Here is a 25,437-nt window from a genome sequence, read left to right as displayed (position 1 = left end):
TTTACTTCCCCTTTACTTAGAGGTATTCTAGTGTCCACCTGCTCTCTCTCCATCCACTCTCTTGCTGCAGTGTCCGCCTCCCTTTTGCCTCATTTTCCAAGCCAAGGTCAGTTGTGATGGTGTGGTGTTCCTCTCAGATGTATGGTGTAGCTCCCCTCCTCCCCCGCCTGGCATGATTAGTGGGGCTGTCCCCCAGCCTGAGTTCCACAGAAGAACAGTGTTTGCGACCCTCAGCCACTGCCTTGGTGGCAGCCGCTTGAACACTCTGTGAATGGCGAAGAGAGAGAAGGAGTGAGTGAGTGAGTGAGTGAGTGAGTGAGTGAGTGAGTGAGTGAGTGAGTGAGTGAGTGAGTGAGTGAGTGAGTGATTGAGTGAGTGAGAAGAGCGGGCTGGCAGGAAGGAGGGGGTGGAGGAGTTTAAGAAGCGGAGAGGCAAGAGAGGAAAGACCTGGAGAGAGCGTAGAAAGAGGCAAAAGGCAGAGAGAAGGCCACAAGAAAAAACTGTGAGTACAAGTGCTGTCCTGTCTCCATCCTGCCTGCTGCCTGCAGTACACATATCATCTCTATCTTCCTTTTGACCTGGAAGAATATTCTTTTGTGAGCAATATTTTGAGCAAACAGCATTTTTTGTGAAACTATTTCTCAGCACTAGTTCTTTGATATGATGGGCACTACATCAGCAGACATTTTCTATTTGGTTAAAGCTGTTTGATGATGTGAAAAGCCCAGCACCTCCTGGTCGGCTGGTCATAACCATAGATTCCCACCAATTAGCCCGTTCATCTATCATCACTCTTGCCTTCTGCCAGTCAATTAAGCTTTGAACTTAGAATTGGAAATGTTCTCTGAGCTTGAGAATATGAAGGAGTATAGGCTTGCTCTGTCTTCTCGGTTTCGATACAGCTCACCCGAGTGTCTTATTTTCATCCAACCACTTGACTGCAGACCATGTTTTCAAGTCTTTCTGTATTTAAAATACTATTAAATGTTGGACCTCTGATGTCTTCAATGTTCTCACTCCTCACCTAAGACAGGAGTTTTGTTCTTCTCACACGTTTTGTAACCACTGTGCGAACATTCAGGCCCAAAGTGGCCTTGCCTTCTTGGTGTTGAGCCAACCAAGCCCTTCCTTGGTTCACCTCCATGGTTACGTTTTCCGATCCTTTTCACTGGATCTAGCTCTGCTAAAGTGCGCTGTGGAATCATCCATAGTTCATCAGATTCCTGTGCATATACGTTGCCGCATCACTGTAATCTATTCACTACATAGCCACCCTTTAAGAATACTTTGTCTACTTGCGTTACTGCACCTGTACAATTGTAAAATGCCCTGATATCTTCTTAATTATTTCTGCAGCATGAACATCATCATCTCGAGCCCAAAATGTTGTTAATCTGTGGCACCACCTCCTTAGAGTTCCTATAGAGTGTTTATTTTCCCCCGTCTCTGTGTCTCTTCTGGGTGTGTCAGCTCTGTTCTTCGTGACGTTACCAATCTTCTCTTTTGCTCAGTATTCACACTTCTTCCGGAATTTCATTCAAATCGCCATCATATTTTCGTAAATGCATGTATGGCTTTCACAATGGGAATCTTACTTCCAGGATTCTCTTCTGTATAGGTATTCTCACTGGCATTGCACGTATCTCACACTCTGGCTCCCAACATATAGGCAACATGGGGGAGGAGCTTTGGGTGGGGTACTTGACTCCACCTCTACACAATCTTTTCTCTAGGTCTAGAAGGGGTGCAAGTGTCTGCTAAAAGAATTGTTGTGATGTGTACTGACATTCATGGGTGTGAGTGGCGCACAGTGCTGTGCATTGGCCCCAATATACCATTGCATGAATTAACTGATGAAGAGCTGTTCGCTGACAGCAACAGAGTTGGGGAAATTGTGCTAGAAATAAGCATCACTTGTGATATCATGGTGCAGTACAGAAAAGTGCCAAGCCCCCTCATGGGTATTGTCAGCAGACCACCGTTCTCTTAGACAAGCAGCAGGTGCAGCCCCACCTGTGGACCGCCAACAACCATGATGTGGGAATGTTAAAAGAAGTGAACCATGTAAAAATAACTCTTAAGCTAGGAGGTATACTACCCAGAGTGAAGCAATACCCCATGTCGAGGGAAGCAGAGGAGGGGATACAAGAGACACTGCAAGCCCTCTCAATGCAAGGCATAATCATCCCCTCTACTTCCCATTGAAACACTGCGGTGTACCCCATTAAGAAAGCTACAGGGGGTAGTTGGAGGATGATCCAGGACCTTCGCCCCCTCAATGATATTGTACAGAAAGAGTTTCCTCTTGTCCCGAATCCGGCTTCCATCTTGTGCTGCATCCCAAAGCAAGCCCCCCACTTCATTGTGGTGGATTTGAAGAGCGCCTTTTTCTCAGTACCTCTCGACCCAGACTCACAATACCTCACAGCCTTTACCCTGGAGGGAGGAGATATGAACACTGTTGCTTGCCCCAGGGTTATTGCGAAAGTTCCAGAATATTAAATAGAATAATGCAGCACGAAGACCTTGGCAATATTCAAGTTCCTAGCACAATCATTCAGTACGTAGACGACCTACTGGTCTGTATTGAGAGCGAAGAGAGCTGTCGAAGAGATTACATCACCCTGCTCCAACTTCTAGCTCAAAAAGGGTACTCCAGTATTGTTTGGCAGAGGTCCTGTACATGGGCCAACTTATTTCCAAAGATGGAAAGAGTGGCAACAGTACGAGCCACTGCCAAACCAAATACAGAAATAGAAATGCAGAAGTTCTTAGGCCTCTGCAATTATTGCAGGGCCTGCATCCTAGAATATGCAGCTTACACCAGGCCCCTCTTATAAGGGATAAAAGAAGCACAGAAAGAAAAAAACAGGCATTACATGGACAGCAGATATGGTGACAGATTTCAATGACTTGAAGAGTTTGATCTCAACAGCACCATCCTAGCAACCCCTGATTATGATCAGGAATGCTATCTATTTTGACATTCGAATGGCACCCTCATGACCGCAGTGCTGACACAGAAATGATCAATGAGACACAAACCGCTGGCCTACTATAGTGGTACACTCGATTTGGTAATGCATGGTCAGTTTGTGTGTGTACAGGCCCTTGCAGCTGCCGCCTTTGCATTTGTCATGGGATGCTCCGTCACTTTGTGCATTGGACACTCGCTGTTCTCAATTTTGGAACAATCAAAATCCACTCTGAGTACACAAAGAGCATCATCTTATGAAATAATTCTGTCCAGCCCCAATATCCATGTGGTACGGTGTGAGACAGTAAATCCCCACATTCGTTACAGAACCATGTACTGTTGAGGGCATGCAAGAACACGAATGTGCAACATATGAGGGAGAAAGGGATGACATTACAAAGGCCAAAGAGCATGCCTTAGAGGAGGTGGAAGTGTTCTTCATTGATGGGTCAGCGTCCATTGACCAAGAAACATGAAAGAATCATGTAAGGGCTGCGGTAGTGAGAATGGAAGAGGAGAATATGAAACACTGATCAAAAAACAATTTCCCATGCACTATTCTGCGCAGGCAGCAGAACTCGTAGCACTAATTGAAGCCTTTCATGCAGCCAAGGGATGCTATGTGACAATTTATTCTGATTCAGCATACGTCACCACGACGGTACATGCTGGTCTATCAAGGTGGAGAAGGAGAGTATTCAGGAGGGCAGACGAGTCCCTAGTGCAACATGCAGAGTTGCTGAACAAATTGATCCTGGCCCTTACAGAACCTTCTGTGGTGGCCATCATTAAATACCAAGCACATAAACAGAACACAGATGAAATATCTTTGGGGAACGAAGCCACAGACACAGCAGCCAAACAAGCAGCATATCTCCCGATACCTATGAATGCATTGTAGCAAGCAAAGAAGGAACTCCCAAAACAGACGCTTACAATGCACTCCCCGTTGCACAGGTCATAGAGCTGTAGAGTAGATCACCGAGTGCGGGGCAAGAGCTATGGCTTAAAAGTGGGTGTACACAGTCACCACTGATCTGCTATGGCGACAACAAATGACAGGGAAGGCTGTCATGCCGGTGGAATTACTGTACATTGTATTCAAACAGCTACACTACGCAGCACACAATTCTAAACAACACATATCTGCCGATCTCCAGGGAGATTTGTTTATCCCAAACCTGCAGGAATACCTAAACAAAATGGTGGCCCAGTGCACCACGTACCAAGTGTTCAGTACATGCATGACTCTAAGAACATTAATGGAAACTCTGCCCCACCCTGTGGGTTACTACACATTGATTATGCAGACATGGGTGAGAGATGCAATGGCCCTGATACTTGATTGTGGTGGGATGTCCTTTTTCTTGGTGGGTGGAGGCAGGGCCCTGTGCCCACCCTGATGTGAAGTGCATGGTGAAATTCCTTGTAAGAGAAGTATTCCCCCGATGGGGAGTGTGTGAGGTCATTCTATCAGAAAATGGAACACACTTCTTTAATGAGCTGTTCAAAGAAGTAACCTCACTGCTAGGAATAAAACATAAAGGGCCTGATTATTGGAAGTGTTTTATAATGGTGCAATCCCATAGGAAAACGTTCCATGAATCAGGCCCAAAATGTGCTCGATTTACCACCCACAAGCAAATGGATAGGTAGAGGAAATAAATGGCCTCATCAAGAGTAGATTGTCCAGGCTGTGTAACTCCCTGAAGAAAAACTGGGTGTACTGCCTGCCTCTGGCACTGTTCCAGCTGCGCACAAAGCCTAGCAAGGACCAACGCCTGTCCCCACATGAAATTGTAACTAGTCAATGCATGCAAACACCACTGTCACCAGTGAGAAGGGCCTATGACGCTCATCAAACAGCAACAGTTCTAGGTGAAGAATTCAAACAAAATCTCACACAGTTTACACGTGCGATATGGTGCATATCAAAGCAAATTGCACCTCCATTCACAGTAGACAGTGATACAATCACGGGGAGTCCTGCAGACAGCCTTTTATGCCAGGAGAATTGGCCTATGTAAGAAGCTTCATTCAGAAGTAGAACTCTCCAAGGTTCCATGGTCCGTATGAGGTGGTATATGAGGTGGTATACTACACCCTGCTCGCTGTAAAAGTGAAAGGGTTGCAGTATTGGATCCATCTCTCAGATGTTCAGAAAGCACAGGGTAATGTGGCCCCAAACCTCCAGATTGAAAACCAGAATGCTGCCACTGCCCCCTTGCCAGTGACCATAAGTGCACATGTGACTGTCGCACGAAATGTGTGTGAAGAAGAAGAGCATACGCAGATATTGAAGATATGAGATGTTATGAGCTCCTCTCTCTTTCTCTTCTCTCATCCACTATCAACCTTCCTTTGTCCCATCTATACTTCTATTATTCCTCTCCCGAGGTGCAACGAAGACGGAATTGACTCCGCTCAATGAGAATGTAATTTTAGACAGGAGTAGAAATAGAATTATCTCAACTAGGACCCATAGTTTTACATGTGGGCTACATTTTAGTGCAATGCTTTTCCCAATATGAATGTTTATTTTAGGGATTTGTTGGGGGCAGCTTTTATCTGGGGATCCCAGATAAAAGAGGGGGGGGTCAAATGGAAGTGGGAAAGTAATATATCCCTGAACTAACAGGTTTGCATAAAAATGCAACAAGAACCGCCCCAGGTGTTCCTATATTCAATGACAATGTAACTGAAAGACTATTGGATGTACTAAATGCCACTGTCGCACCCCCCAGAATGTTTACAGTTCAACAATCTACCTCACAACCTAATATATTGTTTACCTCAGTATGAAACAAATTCCCTACCCGTGTTTCTAATGCAGAAATAAGCTTTGTTTATCCTACATTGTTAAATGAACGAATGAGTGTAAATGATGTTAATGTTAATAATAAAGTTTAAAGTATTTTTATCAAGCACCATCACCAATGGAACTGCTCTCCAGGAGCTCAGGCAGATCTGCAAACAAGAAGGCACGTTGGGTTAGTTGGGTGAAGAGGGAGTAGGAAAGTGAGAGAAGTGGTGTGCTGTTGACAGCTTCAGTTCGGTTTTCACCGTGTTCTGAGCTTTGGTGTGAATATTGGACCAATGCGAGACCTCGTGTGCTGTTGGTGCGGTTTATGTTTTGTTTGTTTGTTGTTGTGGTGTGGTGAAGTGTGCGCGGTTCCCTGGGTGAGAAGATGGTCATGTGAATTTTCGGATGAGTTAGGTATGCAGAGATTTGAGCATATGGTTAGTGGATTATATATCCCAGTCCTTACAGATCGTGTTCTATGTACTCAGTTGCACTGTGTGTAGGCATTATTTCTACTTTTCTTTCTTGTCCATCTAATTGTTAAAAGTGATTGTGTGGCACATTTCCGGCTGCGTTGTATTTGAACTCAGTGTAATGGGACTGGGTGTCCATCTAGTCCCCCTCTCTGGTACTGGTGCTGTAGATTAGCAGTCACCTACTCCCTCACTATCGATTTCAGTCTCTGGTCCATTGGTGATTCTGTGTAATTTGAAGGCCATGGTGCTATTGATAAATCCGTGTCCTTGCATCCCAATCTAGCTGTGTTTAATCCATGTTATGATCCTATCATATCTATCTCTCAGTTGATAAGTCGGAATGCCATAGATCTACTTCCATAGATTCTGTTTATGGACGATAGCTTAGGGGGATCCAGGATCGCTTTTCTTCACTCATCATCATTTCAGCTGTGTATATGCCCCTTTAGGCGTTCTTCTAGTTATGAGCTGAAGAGCCAGGATTTGAGGAGTTATCTGAATAGTAGGTGGTTTCTCGTGTCACATATGTTCTTTGGTAAATCGTTCAAAGATTTTGGTGTGAGGTGAGAGAAAGAAGATCCTCCGAATTTTCTTTTGTTGTTGGGTTTGGTTCCAAGCGAATGTCGATGACGATCTGAGCGTCATTGTTGAGTGATGCAGGCTTAATTTGTCTCTCAGGAATTCCACGCCTTGGTTGTGGATTGCTCTTTGTGTGATGCACATTGATTTGCTCTTGATTCGCTGTTTTATTGGTATCCAGTGCAGTCTTTTCAGTGCTGGTGTGATGTGTTCTCTTCGGGGTAATTTGAGGAGCAGTCGGACCACCGCATTTTGTATGCTTTGTAGTTTTTTTAGAGGTCGTTCTGGCATACCCAAATATAGGCTATTGGTGTAGTCTACTCTGGACATGATGCAAGTGATGACAGTGAGTGTTTTGTTGCCGAATGACAGGAATGGTAGGATCCTTTTTACCGCCTGCATGAAAAAGAAGCATTTCTTGATTAGAGCATTTACTTGTGGCTCTAGAGTAAGTTTGATGTCCATCAGGACTCCCAGGTTTTTTACAATCGATGATGGGGCTGGAGTTGTACTGAGATCCCTTGGCCAAGGGATGTAGTGGTTATCTCCTCCATTTTTTGTGATGATCATTATTTCTGTTTTGCCTGGGTTGAGTCTGAGGTAGTTTGAGTTCATCCAGTTGTATATTTCACGAAGGCAGTTCTCTAATATTATGGTTTATTCTTGAATGTCTTGTATTTTATATACTATTTGTGTATCCTCAGTGTAGTTGTAGCAGGTGAGGCCGTGTCTTTTAATGAGCTTGATTAGTTGAGACAGGTAGATGTTGAATAATAACGGGGGGAAAGATGATCCTTGTGGAACTCTGCATGAGGATTCTCTTGGGTTGGATTTGAGAGGTTTTATCTATATGGTCTCTGTTCTGTTTGTTAAGAAGGATTTGATCCACAATAGGGTGCGGTCGGTGATTCCAAGTTCTTCCAATATCGTGATGAGGATTTCGTGGTTAACTCTGTCGAATGCCTCAGAGAGGTATAGAAATATCAAAGCAGTTCTGTTGTCAGAGTCTGCGTTTGCTTTTCATGATAATGTTTTACCAAGGAGTAGTGAACAGTCTGTAATACCTAACATCACAAAAGCCACGTGTACTGACTCCTGATCCACACTGTGCAGTAGTTTGATGGTCCAGCTATTACCAGCACGTGTACAAAAGTCACTATGCAACAATGATAGATCATGTAGAAGTGTGGCAGGGAAACAAAAACTTCTCTTGCAGAACAGTAGAAGGAGAAGGCAAACACACCAATATAAATATGATGCATATCATAGTTTAGGACTAGATAACGTGGAGGACCCCCGTCAACCCGGGCAGTCGAATAGTTGGTACTCGGATATGAGCGCCATGGGAAGGCGAACGACCAACAGGAGTTGCTACATGTGTTCCTTAATACTGCATGCATCTGGAGCACCTAAGGTTTTAGTACCTCATAAGGTACCCTTTGTAGAGTCACAACGTCTCATCCACCTTGCACTATGTAGGTTGAAGGGCACCTTTCAGGCACGCAGCCTCAAACAAAAGCACCTTAACCCAGACAGTCGAAAATGTAAAGTGGACTCAACCGATCCCAAATGCTTCAAGGAGCCATTCCTGGATATAGATGGAACCAGCTTCACAGAAAATAAATGGCGAGAGTCAATGTTGATGTGCAAAGCAGAAAGACTCTGTGGCCTTTCCAATGAGAACTTAGCATTTGCAGAGATAACATGTGCGCAAATATGGACAGAGCATATCACACAGCTGACATGGGTCACCACTATCGAAAAACCAGTGAAAGCACAGCAAGAGGAAAGTTATGAACTTTGTTTCTATGGTGAGGGAAGAGTTTCTGTGGGCACCAACAAACACTGCAACAGAACAGTAATCATTCCTGACCTTCGAAAAGGAACAGCAACGCTGATGGACTACTACTGGGTTTTTGACAAAAAAGTGTACTTGCACCTCTCGATATCATGGGAGGCAGTATTATTTGCTCGCAATGCTACATTTGGCCCTGTTGGTAGTAGCCAAAAACCATCTGAAGGGGGACCAGTGCTGGATGATGGGCAAGCCATTCCTACTACACCAGCCCTCTTCTTCCGAATACTCCCAGAAGATGAGCGACATGATCGCCTAGGAAAAAATGATCTTCCAACTATTTGATCCAAGATTCCTCTGACCTGCTCACTCAAATACCAGATGAATACAAACTCTTCAGCTCTGCAGAGACATTTTTTGCATCTCTTGCGCCCAGTATCCAAGCAAGAGCAAATGCCAGATGGCTCCAGATTTTCCGGTGGGAGCTGATCCAACGAGCAAATGACACTGAATAAGGGTTCAACGTCAACCTGGTGGAAATGAGAGCACTTTGGCTAATGATAATGCAGAACTGCTATGTCTTCGACCTCCTCACAGCTATAGCGGGCAGAGTTTGTAAAATGATCAGGAGTTCATGTTCCACGTTTGTACCTTATGCAGATGCTGAAAACGGCACACTATCGCACGTGATAGCAGTGGTGCATGAACTTGGTGTAAAAATTAAAAAGGAAGCAGGAATACAAGAAGACGACTGGGTCAACATGGCATTCGGCTGGGTACCCTTGTGGCTCGGAACAACTATGAAAATGCGGATCCCCATCGCTGTGTTCGTCTTGCTGATTTTTTGTGTATGGCAGTTGGGTCTCTGATGCTGTGCAAAAGCAATACCTAATAGTGCAATGATGATGGTGACAATTGGGAATAGTAATGACAAAAGGTGCCTTGTAATACACAGGAAGCGCAAATACAGACAGGAGAAAATGATGGCCCCAAATATCGTATGGTCGCAACATACAATGGCCATGGTCTATATCATATGACCATTGGACCCCACCAGACCCCGACAATTATAAAGAAGTATGTGTAGATTTGGCTGGTGATGGAGGATGTATATATATGTGACCTGCACCCCGTAACAATATGCCCAGCGGGGGGCGGGGAAGCTTGAGAAGTGTGTGCAGAGCGTGCATGCCTTTAAAAGGTAGCCCAGCGTGGGACAAAGCTGAACAGAGTGAAGAAATGGTGTTAATGTAGAAGTAACAAAAGGGGGAAATATTGGGAAGGAAGTGGTCCTTTGCCACCCCCCCAGTCACGGCTGACTTAAATAAACACCATATGCATATCAAGGGGCAGGAGCCCCAACCTGCAGGGTGCATACAAAAGCCCAATAGCACATAGAAATTGGTGAATAACATATGGTCTGCCCTGCCCAGCGACTCCATTTTGTATTAGGCCCACGACAGACACAATGAAGGCTACAGCGCTCTCATCTCGAGTTCACACAGTGGTACCGTGCCATCCGCCAACTCTGCACAATCCTTGTTACCACAGAATTCCATCCTTTCCCTGTCCTCTCATTGTTACAAAGCGTGAGACAGTACCATGCCCCAGCGCAGTGTCTATCCATCTCCGCTAAACTGCCATTGCACTTCTGACCTCCACCCGCCAGAGCAGAGCCAACCACACCTCCTCACCTCGATCCTCTGACTCTTCTCATTCGATAAACATCCGACCCTTTGATCCTGACCATTTTAGATTACCCAGCACAGATCTAAAGCCTGCGTGACTGCATATCTTTCTAATAGTAACATGTGTCTCTTCGTATCATGAAGCACCAGGGACTGTAGATCAAACCCCCGGGGGAGAAACTTGGGTGCGGGAAGTACGGTATTAACAAAGTCCTGAATGCAGGGGTCAGCATGCCTATATATTATTCTCCCTTCTTGTAGGCGCCCTAGCCATGTAACGTTCATGTGCATGACATGCTAATGAATAATTGGTTCCTGCTGTTTAGCTTAGATTAGAGAGAATGTTTCTAACATGCGGCCTGACCTTCACCGCGTGGATGAGCCCAGCTGACCCACGTGCACCAAGATCGACTGGGAAAAGACCGCCAATTAGCGCCTGCCATCCCCTATGTCATTTTTGGCAGTAGCACCTCGGGCAGCCGAGTTCTTGGCTGGCATTTATATTATATACATCTCCTTGCCTTATTCCCTAGTGGGGTGTCCTTATTTTCTTTGGTGTGTAAGCCCGCGGTCTCAACATTCAACTTTCTTGTGCTAACTTGGCTGTTAAAGTACTGCAGGAAAGGTAACTATCACAGCATGTTTCCCAGCATTGATTAGAGATTGACATTAGCCATAAAGGCCTTTTTTCCACAAATAAATATATTACTGACTGGCAACATTTTGACACATGTAGTAATGAGCAGGTACGCGTTATCATTTCTTTTGTGATTTTGTCTGGACCAAAATCTGCCTCAGACTGGTCTTGTGAATTAATGCACTAATGCTGGTGGTGGTGTCTTGCACGCTTATTGAGAAGCAGGTGTCGTGGCTGAATTAGCAGATGCCATCATGCGCCGGACGTCCTTCTAGCTGTGTGACTGACGAGTAGTAGCAATGAGGGTCCCAATCCAGCCACAGAGCACTGTTTCATTACTCTAAGCCTAGGTGGCATACACTCAGCATAAGTGGCATGCGCTCAGCACAAGTGACATACACTCAGCATAAGTGAGATACACTCAGCATAAGTGGCATTACACTCAGCCTAGGCACTCATGTGACTGACGAGTAGTAGCAATGAGGGTCCCAATCCAGCCACAGAGCACTGTGTCATTACTCTAAGCCTAGGTGGCATACACTCAGCATAAGTGGCATGCGCTCAGCACAAGTGACATACACTCAGCATAAGTGAGATACACTCAGCATAAGTGGCATTACACTCAGCCTAGGCACTCATGTGACTGACGAGTAGTAGCAATGATGGTCCCAATCCAGCCACAGAGCACTGTATCATTACTCTAAGCCTAGGTAGCATACACTCAGCATAAGTGGCATGCGCTCAGCACAAGTGACATACACTCAGCATAAGTGAGATACACTCAGCATAAGTGGCATTACACTCAGCCTAGGCACTCATGTGACTGACGAGTAGTAGCAATGAGGGTCCCAATCCAGCCACAGAGCACTGTGTCATTACTCTAAGCCTAGGTGGCATACACTCAGCATAAGTGGCATGCGCTCAGCACAAGTGACATACACTCAGCATAAGTGGCATACACTCAGCATAAGTGGCATTACACTCAGCCTAGGCACTCATGTGACTGACGAGTAGTAGCAATGAGGGTCCCAATCCAGCCACAGAGCACTGTGTCATTACTCTAAGCCTAGGTGGCATACACTCAGCATAAGTGGCATGCGCTCAGCACAAGTGACATACACTCAGCATAAGTGGCATACACTCAGCATAAGTGGCATTACACTCAGCCTAGGCACTCATGTGACTGACGAGTAGTAGCAATGATGGTCCCAATCCAGCCACATAGCACTGTATCATTACTCTAAGCCTAGGTGGCATGCGCTCAGCATAAGTGGCATGCGCTCAGCACAAGTGACATACACTCAGCATAAGTGAGATACACTCAGCATAAGTGGCATGACACTCAGCCTAGGCACTCATGTGACTGACGAGTAGTAGCAATGATGGTCCCAATCCAGCCACATAGCACTGTATCATTACTCTAAGCCTAGGTGGCATGCGCTCAGCATAAGTGGCATGCGCTCAGCATAAGTGGCATGCGCTCAGCATAAGTGGCATACACTCAGCATAAGTGGCATGCGCTCAGCATAAGTGGCATGCGCTCAGCATAAGTGGCATACACTCAGCATAAGTGGCATACACTCAGCATAAGTGGCATGCACTCAGCAGAGGCAATCATGTGACTGACGAGTAGTAGCAATGATGGTCCCAATCCAGCCACAGAGCACTGTATCATTACTCTAAGCCTAGGTGGCATACACTCAGCATAAGTGGCATGCGCTCAGCACAAGTGACATACACTCAGCATAAGTGGCATACACTCAGCATAAGTAGCATGCGCTCAGCATAAGTGGCATGCGCTCAGCATAAGTGGCATGCGCTCAGCATAAGTGGCATACACTCAGCATAAGTGGCATACACTCAGCATAAGTGGCATGCACTCAGCAGAGGCAATCATGTGACTGACGAGTAGTAGCAATGATGGTCCCAATCCAGCCACAGAGCACTGTATCATTACTCTAAGCCTAGGTGGCATACACTCAGCATAAGTGGCATGCGCTCAGCACAAGTGACATACACTCAGCATAAGTGAGATACACTCAGCATAAGTGGCATTACACTCAGCCTAGGCACTCATGTGACTGACGAGTAGTAGCAATGATGGTCCCAATCCAGCCACAGAGCACTGTATCATTACTCTAAGCCTAGGTGGCATACACTCAGCATAAGTGGCATGCGCTCAGCACAAGTGACATACACTCAGCATAAGTGAGATACACTCAGCATAAGTGGCATTACACTCAGCCTAGGCACTCATGTGACTGACGAGTAGTAGCAATGATGGTCCCAATCCAGCCACATAGCACTGTATCATTACTCTAAGCCTAGGTGGCATGCGCTCAGCATAAGTGGCATGCGCTCAGCACAAGTGACATACACTCAGCATAAGTGAGATACACTCAGCATAAGTGGCATTACACTCAGCCTAGGCACTCATGTGACTGACGAGTAGTAGCAATGATGGTCCCAATCCAGCCACATAGCACTGTATCATTACTCTAAGCCTAGGTGGCATGCGCTCAGCATAAGTGGCATGCGCTCAGCATAAGTGGCATGCGCTCTGCATAAGTGGCATACACTCAGCATAAGTGGCATGCGCTCAGCATAAGTGGCATGCGCTCAGCATAAGTGGCATACACTCAGCATAAGTGGCATACACTCAGCATAAGTGGCATGCACTCAGCAGAGGCAATCATGTGACTGACGAGTAGTAGCAATGATGGTCCCAATCCAGCCACAGAGCACTGTATCATTACTCTAAGCCTAGGTGGCATACACTCAGCATAAGTGGCATGCGCTCAGCACAAGTGACATACACTCAGCATAAGTGGCATACACTCAGCATAAGTGGCATGCGCTCAGCATAAGTGGCATGCGCTCAGCATAAGTGGCATGCGCTCAGCATAAGTGGCATACACTCAGCATAAGTGGCATACACTCAGCATAAGTGGCATGCACTCAGCAGAGGCAATCATGTGACTGACGAGTAGTAGCAATGATGGTCCCAATCCAGCCACAGAGCACTGTATCATTACTCTAAGCCTAGGTGGCATACACTCAGCATAAGTGGCATGCGCTCAGCACAAGTGACATACACTCAGCATAAGTGAGATACACTCAGCATAAGTGGCATTACACTCAGCCTAGGCACTCATGTGACTGACGAGTAGTAGCAATGATGGTCCCAATCCAGCCACAGAGCACTGTATCATTACTCTAAGCCTAGGTGGCATACACTCAGCATAAGTGGCATGCGCTCAGCACAAGTGACATACACTCAGCATAAGTGAGATACACTCAGCATAAGTGGCATTACACTCAGCCTAGGCACTCATGTGACTGACGAGTAGTAGCAATGATGGTCCCAATCCAGCCACAGAGCACTGTATCATTACTCTAAGCCTAGGTGGCATACACTCAGCATAAGTGGCATGCGCTCAGCACAAGTGACATACACTCAGCATAAGTGAGATACACTCAGCATAAGTGGCATTACCCTCAGCCTAGGCACTCATGTGACTGACGAGTAGTAGCAATGATGGTCCCAATCCAGCCACATAGCACTGTATCATTACTCTAAGCCTAGGTGGCATACACTCAGCATAAGTGGCATGCGCTCAGCACAAGTGACATACACTCAGCATAAGTGAGATACACTCAGCATAAGTGGCATTACACTCAGCCTAGGCACTCATGTGACTGACGAGTAGTAGCAATGATGGTCCCAATCCAGCCACAGAGCACTGTATCATTACTCTAAGCCTAGGTGGCATACACTCAGCATAAGTGGCATGCGCTCAGCACAAGTGACATACACTCAGCATAAGTGAGATACACTCAGCATAAGTGGCATTACACTCAGCCTAGGCACTCATGTGACTGACGAGTAGTAGCAATGATGGTCCCAATCCAGCCACAGAGCACTGTATCATTACTCTAAGCCTAGGTGGCATACACTCAGCATAAGTGGCATGCGCTCAGCACAAGTGACATACACTCAGCATAAGTGAGATACACTCAGCATAAGTGGCATTACCCTCAGCCTAGGCACTCATGTGACTGACGAGTAGTAGCAATGATGGTCCCAATCCAGCCACATAGCACTGTATCATTACTCTAAGCCTAGGTGGCATGCGCTCAGCATAAGTGGCATGCGCTCAGCACAAGTGACATACACTCAGCATAAGTGAGATACACTCAGCATAAGTGGCATTACACTCAGCCTAGGCACTCATGTGACTGACGAGTAGTAGCAATGATGGTCCCAATCCAGCCACAGAGCACTGTATCATTACTCTAAGCCTAGGTGGCATACACTCAGCATAAGTGGCATGCGCTCAGCACAAGTGACATACACTCAGCATAAGTGAGATACACTCAGCATAAGTGGCATTACACTCAGCCTAGGCACTCATGTGACTGACGAGTAGTAGCAATGATGGTCCCAATCCAGCCACAGAGCACTGTATCATTACTCTAAGCCTAGGTGGCATACACTCAGCATAAGTGGCATGCGCTCAGCACAAGTGACATACACTCAGCATAAGTGAGATACACTCAGCATAAGTGGCATTACCCTCAGCCTAGGCACTCATGTGACTGACGAGTAGTAGCAATGATGGTCCCAATCCAGCCACATAGCACTGTATCATTACTCTAAGCCTAGGTGGCATGCGCTCAGCATAAGTGGCATGCGCTCAGCACAAGTGACATACACTCAGCATAAGTGAGATACACTCAGCATAAGTGGCATTACCCTCAGCCTAGGCACTCATGTGACTGACGAGTAGTAGCAATGATGGTCCCAATCCAGCCACAGAGCACTGTATCATTACTCTAAGCCTAGGTGGCATACACTCAGCATAAGTGGCATGCGCTCAGCACAAGTGACATACACTCAGCATAAGTGAGATACACTCAGCATAAGTGGCATTACACTCAGCCTAGGCACTCATGTGACTGACGAGTAGTAGCAATGATGGTCCCAATCCAGCCACAGAGCACTGTATCATTACTCTAAGCCTAGGTGGCATACACTCAGCATAAGTGGCATGCGCTCAGCACAAGTGACATACACTCAGCATAAGTGAGATACACTCAGCATAAGTGGCATTACCCTCAGCCTAGGCACTCATGTGACTGACGAGTAGTAGCAATGATGGTCCCAATCCAGCCACATAGCACTGTATCATTACTCTAAGCCTAGGTGGCATGCGCTCAGCATAAGTGGAATGCGCTCAGCATAAGTGGCATGCGCTCAGCATAAGTGGCATACACTCAGCATAAGTGGCATGCGCTCAGCATAAGTGGCATGCGCTCAGCATAAGTGGCATACACTCAGCATAAGTGGCATACACTCAGCATAAGTGGCATGCACTCAGCAGAGGCAATCATGTGACTGACGAGTAGTAGCAATGATGGTCCCAATCCAGCCACAGAGCACTGTATCATTACTCTAAGCCTAGGTGGCATACACTCAGCATAAGTGGCATGCACTCAGCAGAGGCAATCATGTGACTGACGAGTAGTAGCAATGATGGTCCCAATCCAGCCACAGAGCACTGTATCATTACTCTAAGCCTAGGTGGCATACACTCAGCATAAGTGGCATGCGCTCAGCACAAGTGACATACACTCAGCATAAGTGGCATACACTCAGCATAAGTGGCATACACTCAGCATAAGTGGCATGCGCTCAGCATAAGTGGCATGCGCTCAGCATAAGTGGCATACACTCAGCATAAGTGGCATACACTCAGCATAAGTGGCATGCGCTCAGCATAAGTGGCATGCGCTCAGCATAAGTGGCATGCGCTCAGCATAAGTGGCATACACTCAGCATAAGTGGCATACACTCAGCATAGGCAATCATTTCACTTAATTGTAGAGGCAATGATCCTCCCAAGCCGGCCACGGTGCACAGTGGCATTACTCTCAGCTTAGGTGGCATACATCCTGCCTAAGAGTCTTACACTCAGTTTATGTGGCATACACCCAGTTTAGGTGGCCTACACTCAGCCTAGGTGGCACACACTCAACCTAGGTGGAAGTTTTCTGCATCTCGGTCCTGGTCATCCTCTTTTAGGGTGGGAATTGGATGTGGGAAGTGGAGTTGGTTGTTATGGCAATGGGCACATCTACTCTTACTTCCGTAGATGCCCACTGCTGCTCCTGAGTCAGGGCACTGCCCCCACCTTTTCCCACCTGCCGACCTCTATGTGCCCACATGTGCTACTGTGATGCTTGAGAGAGATATAGCGCACCTAGAGAAGGCTTAGCCAACATAGAGCGCTATATAAGTGCTCTACATGCTGACATGCACATAGAGAGCTTTGGCTGGCTGTGAAGATCTTGCAGCAGCTACTGGGGTCCCAGTGCCAGTGACACCAGTGGGGATGTAGTGGCTCCTGACACCACAACAGACCTCCCACCTTATGCACACCCACAGGGCATGGAGATGTAGCTGTGAGCACTGACAACCTTGCGCCAGTTATAGGCCAGAAAAAGACATGCTGTGGCACTCTAACCTAGGCACTTGGCCACTTCCTGTACCCCAACACGTGAATCGCTTACAGCTCATACCAGCACCTTCTTCCCAGCGCCATACGGAAATGCCACCTTCTTCCTAGCGCCATACGGAAATGCCACCTCCTTCCTAGCGCCATACGGTATTGCCACCTTCTTCCTACTCCAATACGGTATTGCCAGAGTCAGTTGTCTCTTTGTAGCATAAAGGCTGCAGGTTTATTATATTGACACCCCAATCAGCTAATACAAAACGACTACATGATTGTCATCACTGCAAAACACATTTTGGCAAAATTGTCATTCTTGTGCGGCGACCAGTCAGCTAAGTCACAAATTCCTTGCTCCCTTATTTACAACCAACTCCACAAAGCTCCCCCAACCAAAAATGTCCTCAATATGCCTGCCATCGCAGGGGATCTTGGGCTGCAGGAGCGCCGTTCCTGACGGGGGAGAAGCTGAGCTCTCTTCTTATACTCAAGCCCCTTCGCCGCTGGACCTCAAAGGGGAATGGTCCCGAGTGGAGCGAAAACCCCTCCTCATTCCGAATAAGCTCACTTTATAGTCTTTATGGTCCAACTGGTCGCTTACATACCGCCACGCCACAGAAGGGTCTACGCCCTTCTTTGGCTCCCCCCTGTCGTGATATTTCACTATTCCATCAATTTCATGCTTATGTTCCAAAAGAAAAGATCCATGCTGCTCCTTGTTATGTGTACCCCATCACCTTCATAATATTCTGGCGCATTTAAATTGATCAGGGTGTGGCAGAATTGTGTGAACCCCATGCCTTTGCAAAAGTTCGCCATCACTCCATTCAACTTCCTCCGAGACTTCGCGATCACCCGATGTGACTCAGCACCTCTATATTTTCTCCTGGGTATGATCTCTGACCGCATAATGTCTGTGTCCCCCAAACGAGCACCCATGCATTGCAAGGTTGCCATAATTTCTCTAAGCAACACTCCTCTCCCCAGACTGGTAAGATGGTTGCCACCCAGATGTACGAGGAAGACCTCTGCTTTGGGTACCTATGTATGCCACCTGCTCGTCCTTGAAGCACCTAGCAGTCATTAGCTCTCTTCAGACTGTCCACCTTGCATTTGCCTACATCACAAACGAATGACCCACTACCCACACTGTTCTTCTGTTGCTTCTTAATGCTGTGTATTGGGGATGGGGGGGGTGGGGTGGGTATGACGATAAACTCTGTCCTATCACATTTTCTCCAGCCTCACAAATTTCTTAAAACAGTTTGACTTCCAACCCCCAATTCTCTTGATGATTTGAGGGGGCATGCCCGCCCCTGCTGGAGACGTGGCAGGTCTGATCCTAATCGAGTCAGCGCCAAAGACCCCTTCTGTTGCTCCCATGTGTTTCAGCGCCATGTCCATCACCCCTTTAAATTGAAATCTGCTCTAATGCCCCGCTTCTGCTGTGGGGTCTGTGTGTTAAATATGCCAAGAGGCTGCACACCGGGCAGCACGGCCTGTTATCAATGCAGTGCAGCACTATCGCCCTGCCGTTCCCCATCGGGCCATTGAATGACCTCCACAGGTGCGGCTGCACTGTTCCGGCCGCGGCTGTTACATCATCCATCCTGAGGAAGCCTTTTCCTCCCACTTCTCTGTTGCATGGTACCAGTTCACTGATCCTGGGGCCCCAAACATGGCAGGGAAATGCTGCTCTAAACATGAAGGCTTCAAAGCTGTCTCTGCATATTACCCCCAACCCTCCGAGCATGTCCACGTAGTTTTACAATATCTATGGGGTGTCTTGCATCTTCTGCCTTTTCTGTTTGTCTGGCCACCTCTTCATTGCATCCTGACATAATGCTCCTTGGTTGGATCAGTCTTTCTCCCTAAGCAATGGGCGATTGCTGTCAAATGGTATGATGCCCATGCCCTGGTCGTGTGATTGCGCCACGTCCACCCGATGAATGCTTGCACAGGAGCCCTTGCCTGCTCACCTTGCAGTCCTTCCTTGAAATTCATAAATGTGTTCCAAAAGGCCTCGTGCCTCTTAGCCGTGTTTGGAGCAAGGGCTCGGCCAACGAGGGGGGTCAGATCTTGCCATCTGCAGCCCATAGTTTCTCTCTGAATGGGGTCATCCTTTTGTCGGCATCTGACCTCTCTCTGAACATTTGGTACTGCAAACAAGAGAGAGCATCAGCCGCTATGTTCTTAACCCCCGGAATGTGCCTCGCTGAGCACGATTCCATGAGTAAGCGCAGAACCATGCCACTGCTTGTGCGTCCTTTATTTATCACCTGTACTACTTCTAAGTTGTCTGACCATAAAATAACCCTTTTGTTCCTGAGCTGGTCTTTCCATAGTTGAAAGGCTACAATGATGGAACAACTCCAGCAGCGTGATGTCTATTGTGAGACCCTCCTTATGCCGATTGTTGGGCCATGGTTGTGCGCACCACTCAGTCCCCAACATTCCCCCAAAGCTGTACTTGCCAGATGCATTTGCAGCTTGCCCACTGATCTCGCCACAGAAGAACGCAGTTACATTTGTCCAAAAACATGTCCCACATTTATAGTACTCTTTTATGTCTGAGCCCAGTTGTACGTGCTGTGCTGCGTGTTGAAGCTCTGCTGCTCTGATAGATATGCTCCTTGCAAACACTGCAAAGATGTATTCTAGTATTTTGTCGAGAAAGTTTATAGCAGCACATACACAAGGCGATTTCTCACCAAGCAGGAATAGACACCACCATTCTTCTACAGATGGTGAGCTTGCATCAAGCCCTGCCCTCCCACTAGTGATTCCAACCTCCAACTCAGCAAGGACACACCGAAGACTACATGGCCTTCTGCAAAGCTCTAAAAACCGGGCTCTTTCCATAAACCCGATTAGGACCACCTAGGGCCGCTGACACCCTGCAACCTGCAGACAAATGTTCGGCGAGATACCGAGCAATAACAGAACTGAAAAGGACTAATAAAGTCACCAAGACACAATCAGGAACTGGCTCCCATAGATGAGAACCTTAGCGTCCTGCAGGCGCTAGATAGATGAGTGCTGACTAGCCGCTTCCTGAGGCCACTGCACAGGCCTAGCTCCCTCCTGTGCCATCTCCTCTGAGCGCAGCTATCGCAAAATGCATACATGTAATCCGGAACAGTGGGCTCGTAAGAATAAAAAAAAACACTCCAGACACTCACCTCTCCTATTGCTATGCTCACTCTCTACATCAACACACAATAGAGTGCAGCTACACCCCTCAATCAATTTGGGCCTAGATGCTAACATATGATCAACACCCCACAAACACCTCAACATTCTTCTATAATGCAGCTTTACTCCATGAAAAAACGGCCTAGCTGCACACATAGGCGTTCTAGACAGGCCTAATGCTGCCAGAATGCAGTCTCGAAGACCAAACACCAGACTGCACACTTTCAACTGATTTCTCAATACCACCACACCTAATTGTAGGATGCAGCTACCAACAGGCAATCGCATCAGCTGCTCACATATTGAGTGCATCCAAGGACCCTATGATACCTTACTCTCTTGACTGACCTGGACTACGGTCCCTGAGTGCAGTCAACCCACAAGCGCTTTGAGGTCATACCAATGATATATAGAGCGCTGTATAAATGCCAAATAACATAACGTGCTTTCCTAGGTATATTGTTTTCTGTTTTTTTAGTCCAGGGCACATGATTTAACAGATGTTTAACTGATTCTATGGTGGTGTCGTGATTGCAGAAGCGGCAAAGATTGTCAGGGCAGTCCTTTTGTTTTCTTCTAAATAAAATCTCTTTAGTATGATATAAGTTGAGCCTTAAGCGTAGAAATCGGTTACGATGTTGTCAGCTAGGAAACTTTTGAAGATACTTTGGCAAGGTATTCAGCCTACGTAGTTCATTTGGGTACAAAATTAGAGGTTGGTATTGTTCTCTTTGTTTGTTTATTTATTTATAGGGCGCTCTAAACCCAGAGGTATATAGGTGCATTACAAGGAATTTTCAGATTCTTAGTTACATTGCAAGCATCTTTGATTTAGCGCTGCGATCCACTCTCTGTTTTGTAGCTTTCTTTTTACAGCTTCAGGGTTCTAGATCCGAGTCCAAATCTTCCAGATACTTCAGACAAGTATTGTGTCATTCATTCATGGGGCACACTTGAATTCCATTTATTCTAATACACTGCAGAGTCCCTGCATGGCATGCGTGCCCATCAGCACACCCCCCTGCCCTCCACCAGACCCAGGTGCGTCCTGCACTGGCACACTTCTACGCAATATCCACTTTCCCAAGTGATCCCAGCACTGGACTGTACACACAACAGCATCCCATGAACAGACAGATGGCGTGCAATGCTGATCTGACCATCAGCCACTGCTGTGCCTGTATCTCGGGTTCCTCCCATGAGCCCATTGCCCCGAGCACCAGCACCGGGCCAGGATACATGAACACCGACAGAGGACAGTGTTCCTGGATGTTGGGAGTGTAGTCGAACTGGCGATGCATGGGGACGGGCAGCAGGAAAGCAGAAAGCAGAAAGGGAAGAGACAATGGCCCTCATTACGACCCTGGCGGAAATCGCGGTGCTAAATGCACCGCGGAGCACGGCGGAAAGCTGCCGATAGCGCCATGGAGGATGGCGGATTTTCCGCCCCATGCCGACCTTGGCGGGGCGGTAAATCCCCATCCCCCATTTTACCCTTCCCCATTCCCATTTTTGCCCCATAGGGTATAATGGGAGTGGGGAAGGCGTTAATTGCGCCACCGCAAAATACGGTGGCGTAATTAACATCAAGGTCCCGTAGCGCCATGGATTTCTCTGCCCGGAAAAACCAGGCGGAAAACGTTCCATGGCGCTACGGGAACTCGTAGTAGGGCGGACGGGTCCGCCGCGAATAACGCTGGCGTAAACCCACTCCGCCAGGGTCGTAATGAGGCCCAATGTGTGATGGAAGCACATGTCACTTACTGTCCACTGCAAGATGCATGAACTAGCTCATGGCACATTCCTCACCCTCTGCCGGGCACATTGGGGTCCGCGTGAACGCCTGAGTGGGCCAGCCAGGAATGCATGCAAGCAGCCCTCCCCCACCCCCGTTCCTTGCATTTATCAAGTCCTCTGCCACATCCTGACACTCAACAGTGCACAGCAAGAATAGCACAGGTTATCTGGAATTGGTCAGCAAATGGTCAATTAGCATGTTCCTTATTCCGAGCCTCCTGCTTATTGCCATTTCGCAATCCCACAAAATGCAGTGAAAACTGATTTATTTTTTAAAAACTGTGAAAACTGCAGTTTTTGCAAAAACACCCAAGAAAACGGCCGTTTAAAAAAAGAAACAACGGTCCATGTTCTCAAAACTTTGTGGGCGGAAGTAGCTGGCGCTATAAAGGAGCAGCCCAATACATTAAAGACATCTGAATGGGCGCACCTCATATCAGCACATCCAGATGGCCTTTTTTACCTCTTTGCGCTTTTGCACAAATCGGGGGGCATTTCTGCACAGTTAAAAGCACATCCCAAATTCACAAACAGGAGCACTTTTAAATGTACAGAAATTGAAGGCAATCCCAGGTGCCTGCTTGGAACCGGTGCAAAGGTGTTGTCGCCGTTAAAAACACTTGATTTATTTGAAGAGTTGAAACACACAGGTTTGGCAGAACAAGTCAAAGTCCACAGCGCTTGTACACTGAAGAAATTAGGGAAGCACTAAAGCTGCAGGTGGCTGAGGGGTGTGGGAGCACTGCCAGATGCCACCCACAGTTAAGAACCTAAATGAACACAGACAGTTCTCAGCCTCACTGCGCTGAACAGTGCAATAGTGACAGGTGTTCCAAGTAATTCAAAGAAGGAGGGATTTCTCATGAGTCCAATGAGTTTAATAACGAAGTAGCCTGGCACGTGTTTCAAGTCATCACCGACTCTTCATCTGAGGCTGAACATAATGCACAGCATAATGATGAACACAAATAGTACAGCACAACATAAACAGTTTGAATGAAAGTCGTCCATTGTGAAAAAAATCAATAAAAAATTGATAAGGACATTAGTAAGGACATTCAACCAAAAGGGCAAACACAAGTGCAGGTAGGCCAAAAAGAACAGCAGTTACAGCATATATATTAAGATAAAATCAAATAGCAACAAACGAAAATAATAAAAAATAATAGATAAATAGGATTGGCACAGTACCATATTAGGAGGGGATTGAATTGAATGGAGAATCCCTAGGTTGCGGGATGCATGTAAGAAACACGGCTAAAGAAACAAACAAGTTGCAAGGAGTTAGTTATAATGCATCCACGGAACAGCTATAGCAGCGCAGTCAAAGAGGCAAAAGCCGCCAAAAAAAAACAAACAAATTGGAATCATAAATAAAAGGTACCGGAAAGTTTCAAGAGCTAGCCTAACCGATGAAGTATATTGTGGCCAGTGCCAGATGCACTCTCTACAAAGGAAGAGAGAAGAAAAGATTTGCATTTTACATGAATTGTTTAAATACGCTGTTCAAGCACAAATGTGAAATTCAGCAAGAACAAGAGAGTGTGAGATTAAATGACAAATCATACCTCACTGCTTGGCAATTGCGGAACTCTGTAAGGGAAAAGAAATTCCCTCAGCATCACTTAAACATGGACAAATTAACGTAACAACTGTGATTGCTAAAATGCAGCTACCCGGAGTGCAGGAGGAAACCCAAAACGCAAAAGCATGGCGTGCGTGCGCAAATAAGAATGGGCAAAAGCTAAAAATTGACTTTCTCTAAACTTAATTGAGACGTGCTGATGCACTAATTAGAAGTATCATAGCGGCCAGGGGGCCGTGAAAAGCCGTCTTACCTGTGCAATGCTGCTGAACTGAATGAAATTAAAGTAAGCCCAGCCCATAGAGATAGAAACAGGACTATTTAAATACACAAGGTATTTTAGAACATGGGCGATTAGGTCAGGAAAGAAAACCGCCATATTGGAATGATGGAAATGAAATGAATACCTCAGGAGTGAATTTGCCCCAAACAGTAAGGAGCTTACCAAACGCCGCAAAAAGGCAGAGATTAACCTGTTCTGAATTTAAAAATGAGCAGGGCTGGAAATCCGCAAAAATGTATATAAAGTGCGTTGCACAGAAAAAAATGCACTGATTGCAAAAAATGGAGCCCCGGAGGGCGCCAAGATAAATATATACTAGTAAGGCCTGAGAACAAAAGGAAATTTGCGTCTCATGCACCAATTGCTGTTGAGCTGAATAACCAAAAGGAAAAACGGGTTCATATAGATGAAGGGGATTAAACCGCAAAGAATTGCGACTACTAGAGCATGCTCGTAGGAACCACAGTGGGGAAAGATGTTAAATAAATTGTGCATCTGTCATCTGTGAATTTGCTGCTATAGAAAAATGTGACGTAACGGGACTGCAAACAGTCATTGTAGATGGATCACTAGACCCCACATGATTATAAATGACCACTTGGGTGTAAATAAAGTACTCATGTCCACAAAAAAAGGGAGGGAAAACATGATACCTGTGTACAATAAAGAGGAGAACAACAGTAGGTTTTCACAAATAGGTTGCAAATTCATGGTCTGAATTTAGACCTCTAAACACAGTACGATATTTACAGATGAGTCTCGCTTCTAACTGGCGTATTTTGAGCGTGAGATTGCCCCCTCTGATTTGAAGAGTTCACTATGGAAAGGCCTTCAACCTGTCTCTCACACAACCCCAATAAATACCCAGTGCCACAATGAACTAGGAACCAGGCCGGTTTGTATTAAACATTATTTATTAATGAATTTATTTAGCCAAGGATCACAACTAGATTACATCTGCCACCAATGTTGTGGCAACACAAAAACACAATAACTTCAGTAAAGTACTAACATAGAGATATTCTGTCACAATGAATTCCTTTAAGTCACCCACCAGAACAGAAGAAGAGAACAGTTCAAGGCACACAGTGAATTCAAACAGGGTTA

The 25,437-nt window shown here is 46.3% G+C and overlaps 1 long non-coding RNA gene across 1 annotated transcript in view; it reads right to left on the bottom strand.

The window, feature by feature from the left end:
• LOC138513130 (uncharacterized) overlaps positions 1 to 24,093 on the bottom strand; it is a 106,163-nt gene extending 82,070 nt beyond the window's left edge. The window contains exons 1-3 of the long non-coding RNA XR_011281722.1: positions 24,031 to 24,093; positions 23,847 to 23,909; positions 23,654 to 23,719 (exon numbers count right to left, since the gene is read on the bottom strand). This is a non-coding gene — a long non-coding RNA (uncharacterized lncRNA). The remainder of the gene's footprint in view (positions 1 to 23,653; positions 23,720 to 23,846; positions 23,910 to 24,030) is intronic.
• Positions 24,094 to 25,437: the final 1,344 nt, after the last annotated feature.

The sequence above is a fragment of the Ambystoma mexicanum genome, chromosome 12, assembly GCF_040938575.1.
Source record: "Ambystoma mexicanum isolate Mex_15411 chromosome 12, UKY_AmexF1_1, whole genome shotgun sequence".
Lineage (NCBI taxonomy): Eukaryota > Metazoa > Chordata > Amphibia > Caudata > Ambystomatidae > Ambystoma > Ambystoma mexicanum.
Note: the sequence above shows the minus strand (reverse complement) of the source record. Positions and strands in the feature narration are given on the sequence as shown.